Source organism: Podarcis bocagei, assembly GCF_964188305.1.
Source record: "Podarcis bocagei genome assembly, chromosome: 12".
NCBI classification, from domain to species: domain Eukaryota; kingdom Metazoa; phylum Chordata; class Lepidosauria; order Squamata; family Lacertidae; genus Podarcis; species Podarcis bocagei.
The window spans coordinates 59975825-59990283 of NC_138137.1; the positions used below are offsets into that span (position 1 = coordinate 59975825).

The 14459-nt window shown below is 46.0% G+C and overlaps 2 protein-coding genes and 1 pseudogene across 3 annotated transcripts in view; 1 reads left to right on the top strand and 2 right to left on the bottom strand.

Annotated features, from left to right (window-relative positions):
- The window catches only part of LOC308569695 (GTPase IMAP family member 2-like), a 103401-nt gene that overhangs the window by 56954 nt on the left and 31988 nt on the right, over positions 1-14459 (top strand). The window lies entirely within an intron of this gene.
- The window catches only part of LOC308569508 (uncharacterized protein), an 87727-nt gene that overhangs the window by 51073 nt on the left and 22195 nt on the right, over positions 1-14459 (bottom strand). The window lies entirely within an intron of this gene.
- LOC308569322 (GTPase IMAP family member 5-like) lies at positions 2189-3722 on the bottom strand (annotated as a pseudogene). The gene has a single exon. The product of its transcript is annotated as a GTPase IMAP family member 5-like (transcript).

Genomic DNA, 14459 nt, shown 5'->3' on the forward strand with positions numbered 1-14459 from the left:
GTTCAGACACCATCATCAATACATCATTGCTACATCACTAAAACACCAGAAAGGGGAGGGTTATACCCGATTAACATAAACAGACAGGTTAACATAGGCTAACACCTCTTAATTGCCCACCACCCAAAGTATAATTCCCTTGGTATCTAGATCCCAAATCGGTGATGGGATTTAGATCTTCTTGGCTAACAATAAGCTCTGGGCATTTCCTGGGAAGGGAGGAGTGTATGTGTCTGAGGGATTAACACACTCCATATATATGCATGTGAAAAAGGTTTGTGTGCAGCATAAACAAAACATAGCATGTGAAATAATAATAATAATAATAATAATAATAATAATAATAATAATAATAATAATAACAATAATAATAAATTTTATTTATATTTATATGAAACTGCGAGATCTCTGCTGCGCTGTTGTGCAAAGAGGAGAGAAACTGCTATCTTGTTTTGTATTTAAGGTTGAGCAGAAGATAGATACGACTGATATGAAAAATTCCTGCCTATCGGGGTGTACCACACTAGGCAGGGTGTTATTTCTAACAGTGCAAATTCTCAGAAATGGTCCACAGCACACAGCTTTTGCTTTTGCTTTTGCTGTTTACTCCGATAGTTTCCCTGCAGCTTTCTCTGCCTTCCTTGTCCTCCTGAGCCGGGAGAGCCTTCTGAAATCTCAATCAGGGATAGTCCGACCACGAGGTGGGAGAATGCATCTTCTCAAAGAGCCCCTGTTTTCCAGGGACAGCCCAGGAATTGCAGAAGCCACCCCAGTTTCTGATTTGATCCTGGAATGCCCTGGTTTTCCTTTTCCTCCCCTCGAAATATAGGAGAACAATTAAAAGTGGTGTGTGTGGGAGCAGAAATGGACTCCTGTTTACCCTGAAAATAAAATTCCTGCACCAAATGGAGGAAATGGTGATGGCAGCGCACAAAGCCCCTCCTATAATTTTGAAGGAAAAGGTCACCAATCCCCTTTCCATTCCGGAATTGCAATGCTTCAGCGGCCAGCCATTTCTCAGGAAACACTGGGAGTGTTTATTCCTTAATTGAAAATGGAGCCTTGCGCTGTCTACTCATAAGTACATCCCACGGTATTCAATGGTGCTTACTCCCATGTAACTGGGTAAAGACTAGGCAGCTTCACACAGCAAGCCAAACCATGTTTACTCAGAAGTAAGTCGCACTCAGTTCAATAGGATTTCCCATGGGGCTGCCCCTACAAATACCAGACAGATGGGCGATTAAAGGGTCTGAGGAACAAGGAAGTGGAATGAGGGATGCAGGACAAATTTGATCCAGCTTCCATTGAAAAGCGAAAAGTATTTGGTATGAAGTTGTAAGTGGGACAGGGGGAGGGGGTTAAATATGCTCTCTGTTCCTGTTTTCAAATATGAAAAAAAGAAGAAGAGTTGTTTTCTGGAGATGGGTGTTAAATAATTCCCTTCCCAAATGGTAAAATTTCAGAACTTTGGGAAGTTCAAGCATGTCTCTCGCTGTGCAGGACCTGGTGTCCAGGCACTCATAAGAATTCACTGTACATTTACAGACAGTGTGGTGTAGTGGTTAAGAGCGGTAGTCTCGTAATCTGGTGAACCGGGTTCGATTCCCTGCTCCTCCACATGCAGCTGCAGGGTGACCTTGGGCCAGTCACACTTCTTTGAAGTCTCTCAGCCCCACTCGCCTCACAGAGTGTTTGTTGTGGGGGAGGAAGGGAAAAGGAGAATGTCAGCTGCTTTGAGACTCCTTAAAGGGAGTGAAAGGCGGGATATCAAATCCAAAACTCTTCTTCTTCTAATTGGCTGTATGACAGTATATGTGTCTGGCTTAGAAACAGGCCTCTTTTGGTTTCCTGGGGCTTATTCCCAGGAAGTGGGTGCAGGATGGCAGTCTAGGCTTTGGTTTAGGATTGGTGTTTGGGGAAATGGGGTTATTTAGCCTTTGAAAGTTGTCTGTCCACAATGACCATAGCTGTCAACTTTTCCCTTTTCTTGCGAGGAATCCTATTCGGAACACACACCCCTGCCAGCAATTTTATGACTACCTCCTCCCACCACGCTCTCTCCAAATTCAAAATGTACCCCCTGATCCAAAATGGTCGGTGACTGACTGATCCAGCTCCCATTGAAAGGTGGGAAACACAGCCAATCTCTGAAATCCTTGCTTTGTGGAATTTCATGATGCAGTTCTCCAGCCAGAGTTCACAAGAATGCATATAACTGTGAAAATGACATGCAAATATGCATTTTATTAGGAACAGTGTCTTGCAAAAATTATGTATGTAATTTACAAAGGTGTTTGTTAGGGGAAATTGACACAAAAATACACAATTGACACAAAAATACAGTTAAACTTTCATAATGGTTCAAAAATAAAACATTTCCAGAGAGTTTAAGATGGGGAAAATGAGAAACTGAGAGAACTGAAGTGGACCAATGTATCCACTCCTTTGTGGGGTTTAGGCAACTGCGGACAGTTAGGTATGTTATTATTTTCATAAAATCCTTTACCACTTGATTGTAGAAAACCTCAAAGCGCTCTGCAAAAAGAATAATGCAACAGGCTTATGATTAATAACGAAAACATCCACAAATTAAAACCAGCGACAAACTACAAACATATCAGCATTCTAAATATGTGAGTAGCCTTGTCTAAACAAAAATGTTTTTCACAGGCGGCAAAAAAAAGGTAGCAAAGTTGCCTGCCTGGTGTCGATATGCAGGGAGTGTGGGTGCTGCCACACCGAAAGAACGATTTCTTATCAATGCAGAACATCTGCCAATCGAAGCATCCAGAGACCACATGTGGGGTCAGGCGATCTCAGGGCTAAACTGCTCCCAAACTGTTACGGACTTAATATCCTGAGAGCAACGCCTTGAACTTGGCCTGGCAGCAAATCGGGAGCCAGGGCAGCTCTCTGAGCCCAGGCGTCCTAGGCTGACAAACACCTGCTGCTGTCAACAATGGTGACATCCTGCACTCATTGCAACTTCCAGATTAGGCACAAGGGAAGCCCCACATATTTTAGAAAGAAATGAAACACTATGAACTAGATGATATAAGAGCAGCCTTCAGTTCTTTCCCCCTCTTTCCCTTTTTCTGTGCAGGGCCTTGATCCGTCCCCGTGAAGGATCTGCTGGAGATTTTCCATCTGCTTGGAGGCTTCCTCCTTCTCTTCTCCAGCTGCCTTGTTATTCAAAGCGAAGCAGCGATTCCCACAATCCTTAACCAGTTTCAGAAGTGCCTCATTTTTGGACTTCTCCACATATTCCTCCAAGGATTCACCTTTTTAAATCCTCTTTGTGGGTGAACAAGACAAGCATGCGCTTCCCAAACTTCTTCCTAAACACCTTCTTGACCATTTTAGCAATTTCCTCGTCTTCCGGAGTGAAACGGCCCACAGTGATCACCAAGACCAGAACGTAAGGACTGGACTTGCAGAGTTTGTTGATCTCTCTCTGTTTGAGTATTTTGAACTAGAGACAGCGGGCGTGTCAATCACAGAAAACCTCTGACCCTTAAATTCCCCACTCTCCTTCTCGACTTTCTGAGCTGTTGGCTTAGCTGAAAAAGCCGAGTGAAATTTCTCCCATCCGAGGAGGGTGCTCCCTGTGGCACTTTTCCCAACACTGGTTAGGTGGCCACCTGTCATGGATGATTTAGATGAGATTCCTGCATAGCAGGGGGTTGGACTAGATCGGATGTTCCCAAGCTTATTTGACCTAGTGCCCCCTTTTCAGAAAAAAATACTCAGTGCCCCCTGGAAATCTACCTTCGTTAAGTGCAGAAACAGAATGATGCCGTGACAAATTTGCATTCTTTTTATGTATCTATATTTCTAGCTACGTCCTAAGTAGATAATCGCTCCGACTTTAACTCTACGTTACATTGATAAGCATCATTATACAACAAATGAAACCATGCACTCAATGGTTTTTCAAAATTTCATTCTCTTCTCATCTTTCTTCATGCTTTATTCTATTATTTAGACTACACTAACAGGGAGAAGATGCTTGATCTGAGAGCTGCTGCCATTCAATGGATGGAGCTGTGAGAACATAAGGATGGGGGACAACCTGGCTTGCCAGTAGTACATGTGAGAAGAACCTAGGGGGTCTTGGTGGACTCCAAGCTTAACGCGACTCAATAGTGAGATGCAGCAGCAAAAAGAGGTTGGGTGGCCGTCTGTTATGGATGTTTTAGTTGAGATTCCTGCCTTGAATAGGGGTGGACCAGCTGACCCTCAGGGTCCCTTCTAACTCTGCGATTCAACGATTCTATGATTCTGTGAGCAGGATGAGATGTTGCCCAGCTGGAGGGAGCATCTCTGAGCAGGTGCAGAGTGCAAATGGCCTTCTCTAGCTGCAGCAAAGCCAGGCACAGACCTAGAATTCAGAGGAAGCACCTTCCTGGGCGTGACGGCAGGGTTCCCAGAGATAAAGCTACTGGTCTTTGAGGGTGTCGGTGAAACTGTGTTGCTGCTGCTGCTTCCTCCTTCCACCCCTCTCCCCTTCTCCTCACCCCCCTTTTCCTGAGTCATGCGCCCCAGTGCCCACCCCCACTGCAACCATCTCATTTGTAGAGGCCCACACTTTAATAAACGAAATCGTCAGGAAAAGCAAATGTTGAAAGCACATTTTTGAAAGCACATTTGCGTAGCTTGGCTTATTTGGCATCCATCCATTTCTGGGAGTTGCAAGGAAGGGCCAGGAATGCTGAAGGACCCTGGGCATTCCTGCTCAGCCCCTTTCTCCTCACCCTCCTTAGCCCATGCCCATCTTTTGAGACGTCACCAAGCCTTGACTAAACCCTCCCAGTTCTATATCTGCAGCCTTAAAGGCTGGCCACTTGGCAAGCCGAGACGGAATCATAGAATTGTAGAGTTGGAAGAGACCCCCAGGAATCTCAGCTCAAGCATCCCTGGCAGATGGCCACCCAACCTCTGCTTCAAAACCTCCCAGGAAGCAGAGTCCACCACCTCCCTAAGGAGTCCATTCCATGGTTCAATGGCTCTTCTGGTGTTGAGATGGAATCTCCTTCCTGGTCATTTGAATCCATTGGTTCAGGTCCTACCAAGTGTGTGTGTGTGTGTGTGTGTGCCTGTAATGATGCTGCCATTCCACAAGCTCCCACAAAACCTTGCCTTTCATCCTCCTCCTCCCTGCCTAAGCTGGGAGCTCCTGAATGGCTGGTTTGTGTGAATGTGCCCTCAAAGCCCACACACCATTTTGAGCCCTTCGTTGGAGGCATTGAGTGTGTGTGTGTTTTTGTGGGAATGAGGGTTGTCCTTGGGTGGAACGGACTCCCTTGGAAAGTGGTGAACTCTCTCTCTCTCTCGTTGGAGGTTTTGAAGCAGAGCTTGGAGGGCCATCTGCTTGAGTTGAGATTCCTCCATCGCAGGAGGTTGGGCAGGTCCCTTCCAACTCCACAACACTACGGTTCTGTGATTCCACCCACCAGGGCCTCTAAGCCCCACTGCCCCACTGCCTTTTTGCTGCCGTCCTCCAAAGAGTAGAGGGCAGGCCTGCCAGGCACCTGGTGGGTCTCCCCTCTCTGTTCTGTGCATGTGTGAGTCCACCCAGAGGACTGTAGTCAACCAAGCTCTCTAAGAGGAGACCTGTTGAGCCAGAGCGAGCCACGCCTATGGGCATCAATGGACGGACCCATTGCACGGGCTCCCGCCCAGAGTCGCTGTGCGCCAGCCGAACCCTCGGTCATCCACTCTCCTGTTTCTGTTTGATCTGCACTCCCTGCTGGATTGTAAAAGGGTCTGAACAGCCAGATGCTCAGCTTGGAGTCCCTATGGCAGCTGGAGATCACGCCCAGCAGCGAGTCCACCTGCGAGACCCTCTCTCAATTCGGCAGCACCGACTCCAGGGTAAAAAGCAAGCACACACCCCTTCCCCACCCCCTGACCCCACCCACAGATCTCTTGCTCTCCGCCTGACACCCTTCGCCACACCAACCCTCATGTTTTTTCCTTCCCTCCCTCCCTTGCACCGCCTTCCCCATTGCCTGTGAGAAACCCACCCTGCAGTGTTGCCCACAAATGCACAGCACCCCCTGTATGTGTGGGAGCAAAGGGGTTTTTTGCTGGCAGTGGGGTCAGCACACAGCCCTTGGAAGCCAAAGGAGCCCAGAGGGAGAGAGGGTTGGATGTGCTGGAAGGGCAGCTGTTATCAGGGCATGCATGCGTTCTGAGTGGCACAGAGCTCTTCGTCAGACACACTCTATAGAAGCTGGAAATAGAGAGGGCTGCAGCCCCTCTTCACATGCTCTCATGGGATGCGTATAGAAATAAGGAGACAATATATTTGTTAGATATTATCCTTCCTTACTCACATTTGTGAGTTCAGCAGAGTACATCCCCTTTGCTGAAAATAATAATAAGAAGAAAGCTGTTGATAAACTAGTGTTAGCCCTTTAATTTAAGCAATCCAGGATGATTTATCACAGATTGGATTTCCTGGTATTCCCCCTTTTTCTTCCTTAAAACTATTTTCTTATCAATAAGAAAAACCAACAATGTAAAACTTTCAAAAAAAATTAAAACAACAATAGAGTAGAAACAGATTGAAGGACACTCCTTTTTTGGAGGTTTCATAGCAGAGGTTGGATGGCCACTTGTCAGGGATGCTGCGTAGCTTGACCTGTGATAGGAGCCTCTATCGCAAAGTCTCACCTTCCCAGCCTCTTCGTATGCTAAGCTACTTACCCATCTCATTCTTTTCTGCTTGAGGTCTCCCATAGCTCCAGCCCAAGACAAGACAGTTTTTCAGGCAACGAGTTAACGCTTGACATGGCCCTGGATTCCTTCGATGACCAATACGAGGGCTGTGAACAGACGATGGAGAAGGAGATTGCATGGCTAAACCAAACCGAGCTCCTCAAAAACAAAATTTATGCCAAATCCTGGAAATTAGCAGCCAACTTGAGGGATGATAGCAAATGGCCCAGAAACCTCAAGCCAGAGTACGCTGCAGCAATCATGGCTTATACCCTTGAAGAACCCAAGTTGTATTCTGATTTCAACGCAGCTGTAAGAAAAGCTGGGGAATCCAAGGAACATTACCGGAATAATTTCAACTTCAAGACCTTCCACTTTCTCCTGACCAGAGCCCTTCAGGACCTGAGGACCTCCAACACCCCCAGCCCCCCCTTGCTACGAGGTGTTTCGAGGGGTCAGAAATATCCACTTCAGTGCTACTGTTAAGGATACGATCCGTTTCGGGCAATTCACGTCCTCATCACGGCAAGAGGGGATTGCCCAATGTTTCGCTGCAGATCCTGAATCGAGAGTTGGACAGCCTGTGGCCAAAACCATCTTTGAGATTAGCACTTGTCATGGGGTACTCATCAGAGAATTTTCTTCCTTCCCCAATGAGGACGAGGTTCTGATCCCACCTTTTGAGCAGTTCAGGGTTGTAAGTTCCAGAAAGGATGTGGATGGTACAACCCGCATACAGCTCCGCTCTGCTGGGAAATTCAGCAAATACAACTGTGCATATGCAAGGGGTAAGAACCCAAGGAATTACTCCTGGGATCAGAGAATAGCCAAGTTTCTTTCCTTCCTTCCTTCCTTCCTTCCTTCCTTCCTTCCTTCCTTCCTTCCTTCCTTCCAAGAATGGAAGAGGGATAACTGTCATTAGTCATACAGTAGACCTATTGATACCAGTAGATGTAAGTCAATTTATTTCATTGCTCCCACTCTGGATATGTCTAATGTTTGATGTCAACCCCTAATATAATAAAGGGGAAAGCAGCATCAAATAGCAGAGTTAAAATAATAGTTACAAAGCAGAGGCAAAGAAAGCAAACTTCTAACAGAAAAATTATATACAGTACTGTAGTTGTTAAAACAAATTTATTGAAAGATGAACCCTGTTCGCCCAATATTGGAATTGTAAAATAGCAGCTCATTTGTCTCCTAATTTATTCAATACAAGTTAACTTCCTACTGTTGGCTATTTCATAGAATCATAGAATCATAGAGTTGGAAGAGACCACAAGGGCCATCGAGTCCAACCCCCTGCCAAGCAGGAAACACCATCAGAGCACTCCTGACATATGGTTGTCAAGCCTCTGCTTAAAGACCTCCAAAGCAGGAGACTCCACCACACTCCTTGGCAGCAAATTCCACTGTCAAACAGCTCTTACTGTCAGGAAGTTATTCCTAATGTTTAGGTGGAATCTTCTTTCTTGTAGTTTGGCTCCATTGCTCTGTGTCCGCTTCTCTGGAGCAGTAGAAAACAACCTTTCTCCCTCCTCTATGTGACATCCTTTTATATATTTGAACATGGCTATCATATCACCCCTTAACCTCCTCTTCTCCAGGCTAAACATGCCCAGCTCCCTTAGCCGTTCCTCATAAGGCATCATTTCCAGGCCTTTGACCATTTTGGTTGCCCTCCTCTGGACACGTTCCAGCTTGTCAGTGTCCTTGAACTGTGGTGCCCAGAACTGGACACAGTACTCCAGATGAGGTCTGACCAGAGCAGAATACAGTGGCACTATTACTTCCCTTGATCTAGATGCTATACTCCTATTGATGCAGCCCAGAATTGCATTGGCTTTTTTAGCTGCCGCGTCACATTGTTGGCTCATGTCAAGTTTGTGGTCAACCAAGACTCCTAGATCCTTTTCACATGTACTGCTCTCAAGCCAGGTGTCACCCATCTTGTATTTGTGCCTCTCATTTTTTTTTTTTTTTGCCCAAGTGCAATACTTTACATTTCTCCCTGTTAAAATTCATCTTGTTTGTTTTGGCCCAGTTCTCTAATCTGTCAAGGTCGTTTTGAAGTGTGATCCTGTCCTCTGGGGTGTTAGCCACCCCTCCCAGTTTGGTGTCATCTGCAAATTTGATCAGGATGCCCTTGAGTCCATTATCCAAGTCGTTGATAAAGATGTTGAATAAGACCGGGCCCAAGACAGAACCCTGTGGCACCCCACTAGTCACTCTTCTCCAGGATGAAGAGGAACCATTGATGAGCACCCTTTGGGTTCGGTCAGTCAGCCAGTTACAAATCCACTGAGTGGTAGCATAGTCAAGACCGCATTTTACCAGCTTCTTTACAAGAATATCATGGGGCACCTTGTCAAATGCCTTGCTGAAATCAAGGTAGGCTACATCCACTGCGTTCCCTTCATCTACCAGGCTTGTAATTCTGTCAAAAAACGAGATCAGGTTAGTCTGACATGACTTATTTTTCAGAAATCCATGCTGACTATTGGTGATCACAGCATTCCTTTCTAGGTGCTCACAGACTGTTTGCTTAATGATCTGCTCCAGAATCTTCCCTGGTATTGATGTCAGACTGACTGGGTGGTAATTATTTGGGTCCTCTCTTTTCCCCTTTTTGAAAATAGGGACAACATTTGCCCTCCTCCAGTCTGCCGGGACTTCGCCTGTTCTCCAGGAATTCTCAAAGATGACTGCCAGTGGTTCTGAGATCACATCTGCCAGTTCTTTTAATACTCTTGGATGCAGTTCATCTGGCCCTGGAGACTTGAATACATCTAAACTAGCCAAGTATTCTTGTACTATCTCCTTAGTTATTCTGGGCTGTGTTTCCTCTGCTGAATCATTTGCTCCAAATTCTTCAGGTCGGGCATTGTTTTCTTTATCGGAGAAGACTGAGGCAAAGAAGGCATTGAGGAGTTCAGCCCTTTCTGTGTCCCCTGTTTGCATTTCACCCTCTTCTCCTCTGAGTGACCCCACTGTTTCTTTGTTCTTCCTTTTGCTACGAACATACCCATAAAAGCCTTTTTTGTTGCTTTTAACCTCTCTAGCAAGCCTGAGTTCAGTCTGTGCTTTAGCTTTTCTGACTTTGTGTCTACACGTGCTGGCTATTTGTTTGAATTCCTCTTTGGTGGTTTCCCCCCTTTCCCATTTTTTGTACACATCCTTTTTTAATCTTAACTCAGTTAAAAGTTCTTTAGATAGCCACCCTGGCTTCTTTAGGCACCTTCCATGTTTCCATCTCATTGGTATTGCCTGAAGTTGTGCTTTTACTATCTCCCTCTTAACAAACTCCCAGCCATCATGAACTCCCTTTCCTTTTAGTATTACTGTCCATGGGATCTCACCCAGCACTTCCCTAAGTTTTATGAAGTCGGCTTTCTTAAAGTCAAGAAATTGAGTCCTAGTATGCTTGGCTGCTCCTTTCCGCTGTATAGTAAACTCCAGAAGAGCATGATCACTCGCGCCTAATGATCCTTCCACTTCTACCCCACTAACCAGGTCATCAACATTGGTTAGGACCAGATCTAAAATGGCTGTTCCTCTTGTTGCTTTTCCCACTTTCTGGACAATGAAGTTGTCTGCAAGGCCATTGAGGAATCTGTTTGACCTTATGCTCTTGGCTGAGTTTGACATCCAACAAATATCCGGGTAATTGAAGTCCCCCATTACTACTATCTCCCTTCCTTTTGCATGCTTGGCCATCTGTTCCAGGAAGGCATCATCTATGTCCTCCGTTTGGCTTGGGGAACTATAGTAAACTCCCACAATGAGGTCACTGTTATTCTTCTCTCCCTTAATTTTGACCCAAATGCTCTCACTTTGGCTTTGAGGTTCTAAATCTTGGATCTCTTCACAGGTATACACATCCCTGACATATAACGCCACTCCTCCTCCTTTCTTGTCTGGTCTGTTTCTCTGAAATAGATTGTATCCCTCCATTATTACATTCCAATCGTGGGACTTATCCCACCAGGTTTCAGTGATGCCTATTATGTCATATTTAGTTTGCTGTACCAAGAGCTCAAGCTCATCTTGTTTATTTCCCATGCTTTGCGCATTAGTGTACAGACATTGAAGTCCATTAATCATTCCCCCGTGACTCTTATTTAAGGATTTTTTCCTCCCACCACTGCGTGCTGTTTGCTCCATTTGGTCTATGACATTTGGATGATCATCTTCATCAATTGATAGACTCCTACCTTCAGGAGCACTGTCTCCCTCCCCACATTAGTCAGTTTAAAGCCCTCCTGATGAGGTTTCTGAGATTTTTGGCAAAAACATTCCTCCCAACCGTTGTGAGGTGCAGCCCATCGCTTGCCAGAAGTCCATCTTCAAGAAACTGCAGTCCGTGATCTAAGAATCCAAACCGTTCCTGTTTACACCATTTGCGAAGCCAGCTGTTCACTTCCACTATTTTTCCCTCTCTTCCTGGGCCTCGTCGTTCAACTGGGAGGACAGATGAGATGACAATTTGTGCATTTAGTTGCTTCAATTTCCTGCCGAGAGCCTCGTAGTCTCTTTTGATCTTCTGGAGGCTATTGCTTGCAGTGTCATTGGTTCCCACATGAACCAAGAGGAAGGGGTATTTGTCAGCGGGTTTTATGATTCCTTGCAGTCGTTCAGTTACATCTTGGATCTTAGCCCCGGGGAGACAGCACACTTCCCGAGACATCTTGTCAGGCCCACAGATCACTGCTTCTGTTCCCCTCAGTAGGGAATCCCCTATCACCACTACACGCCTCCTCTTAGGTTTGGTCGGGGTTCTTCCGTGAGCTGTCTGTTCCAAGGTCGCCTGCACATTCCCTGAGGACTGACTTTGCTGCTCGTCTTCATATACCTGATCGACTGTAATGAGGGCGAGATCCTCAAATGGAGTCTGCTCTTTGTCTTCCATGCTAGGGGAGAGGACTTCAAAGCAGTTGTGTATTTCTAAACAATCAGAGCGAACCCTGGGCCTCCTACTTCTTTGAGTCACGTTTCTCCATATATCTGGCTCCTGTGTTGGTGAACTAGCCTCCTTCTCAGGGGAGTCCCCTGTCTCCTCCTTGGTGGAGACGGTGTGCTCTGTTGCTTCCAAGAAGAGCTCCAGCTCTCTAATTCTTTGGAGCATAGCTACACGTTCCTCCAGTTGCTGGACTTTGTCTTCTAAGAGGGCAATCAACATGCAATTGCTGCAGGTAAAGCTGCCTGCAACCTTTGTTTCCATTCTCCCGGATGGGCGGGCGCGGAGGGGCGCAGGGGGGCTCGGCAGCGGCTCTCCAGGCCCCACAGTCCCCGCTTTGTCTCCCGGTCCTCGCGCATCACACGGGGAGACTCGCGCAAGAGGACAGCGCGGGCTGGGCGTGAGGACTCCTGCTGCTGCCCTGGGCAGGCTTCGTGCCAGGAGGAGGGACCTTGGACGGATGGACTTGGCATCGCCCATGGGCCCCGATCCCCCTTCCCTCTTGCAAGCTGAATGGGGACAGCGCAAGGCGCTCCCCACGCCCGGTCTCCCCGGGTCTCACCTCTGGCCAGGGAATCAGGAGGGAGATGCGCGCCACGGCAGCGCGCTCAGCTGAGCTTCCAGGAACCCTCTGCTCTCCCCGCCCTCCTGAAGAGCGTCTGGGAACAAAAGGAGGCGCGATCGTGGGATGCTGAGCTCCGCGTCCATCCACCTCCAAGGCTGAGAGATTCTGGCACAGTGCCGCATTTACATATAAGCTCAACAAGCCAGAGCTCAGGGCCCCACTCTCGGGGGGGGGGGAATTAAAGGGGAAAAAAAACCCTGGATGTACATTTCCAAAATATAAGATAAAAAACAAATCAAATAAAACCTATATCCAGCAACATCATTTTGTGTTGTGCAGGCTCCTATGATGTAAGTCATGGGCCCCGCCTGCTCGCCTGCTCCCTCAAATATCCCTGGTTTGCTCCTTTCTATATATAGGGTGCCTACATCCTGCTATTTATAATTATTAGTAGTTTGGATCATATATTTACACCTATTATTTCATGTTTTAGCAAGTTTCTGGAGACTAGATGATGAGTCTTTGTAAATGGTGTTTCTAAAGGAACTTTTTTTATTGCCAAATGCCAATGTGTTTGCATTATTAAGTTCATTATGAATAAATCATTTTAAGTTAGAGCTTAATAATTATTTCACTATTAATATACTTCTTAATTGTATTTCAGTTCCACAATTACTTTGAAAACCCCCCACGTATTTTGTTATGTGCAAATGGCTTTAGATACCTGTGAGGTCCGTAAATTACCATATAGCATATATTCAACACAAAAACAGTGACAATTTGTGTTGACAAAGGACAGCTGGACATAGAAAGGGTCCCATTACCTTCAGGAGCTGAGGGCCTCATCAAACCTCAATCTAGCCCTCTTCTGGCACACGCAAAATGCATTGTGGGTGGGCAGCTCGTGCCTGGAAAGGGGCCGTTTCCCCAGCCCCCCCTCAAAGTGAGCCTGAAAGATCCGACTTCTGGAGGAGAAATGCCCCTGCGAAGTGTGGAGTATGGGCTTGTCTCTGACGCCCTGTTGTCACGCAACTCGCACTTTCCTGCAAGCAAGTCAGACAGAATGCTTAGACAGCGAGCCGGTGTTTGAAACTCCCATTTTGCGACACTTCATTCAAACAGGGAGCAGTTTCTGACCTCTGGGCGCAGTACTGATTTCAGATTAAAACTGCAGAGCGGAAGGAAAGGAGGACCTTTTTCTGCCTCCCGACTTCCAGCTACTCTCTGAAGAAGAGACCCTCTTACGAATATTAGGGGGGTGGGCAGGGGAAGGACTAGACCATGTGAAAAATGAAGATAATATTTTAGCCGCAGTTTATTCCTTTTCAGCTTTGTATTCTTGTTATTAAAAAGCGCACCTAGACATTCCGTTGTTGCTCCCATAACCTCAGTTTAAGGTGCCATTGAGTTCCTAGCTTTCATTTCTCAGTTTCTAACACTGCTGGAAACGACCTTGGAGTCATTATGGGATGGACAGTTCTTTGCCTCTCTGCCTCTTCCAGGGAGGAGTTTCTTTTTTTTTTTTTTTATAAAATTTTTATTGGTTTTACAAAATTTTTAAGAAAAACAGACAAACATTAAAAATAACAAACATACACGTATAGTTTCAAACATATTTTCATAAACCTCCTTTCTAGGACTTCCCCATACCCCCCCTCTCTGCATCCCAATGTCCATAGTTCAACTAGCAACTCCCAGTTATTACTTTCCACTCTCTATCCTCTTAGTCCTCTCTTACACTCTGACCTTATGTCCCTGTACCCCTTTGTTTCTGGAAACTACGACATTTTAACATTCATTAAGTTTATAGTAGTCCTTAAGATAGCTTTTAAATTTTTTCCATTCTTCTTCTACCGTCTCTTTTTGTTGGTCACGGATTCTGCCTGTCATCTCGGCGAATGTCATGTAGTCCATCACTTTCATCTGCCATTCTTCCAAAGTGGGTAGATCTTGTGTCTTCCAGTACTTTGCGATAAGTATTCTTGCTGCTGTTGTGGCATACATGAAAAAAGCTCTATCTTTCTTTGTCACCAATTGGCCGACAATGCCCAAGAGGAAGGCCTCTGGTTTTTTAGAAAAGGTACATTTAAGTACCTTTTTCATTTCATTATAGATCATTTCCCAGAAGGCCTTAATCTTCGGGCATGTCCACCAAAGGTGATAGAAGGTACCTTCAGTCTCTTTACACTTCCAACATTTGTTATCGGGCAA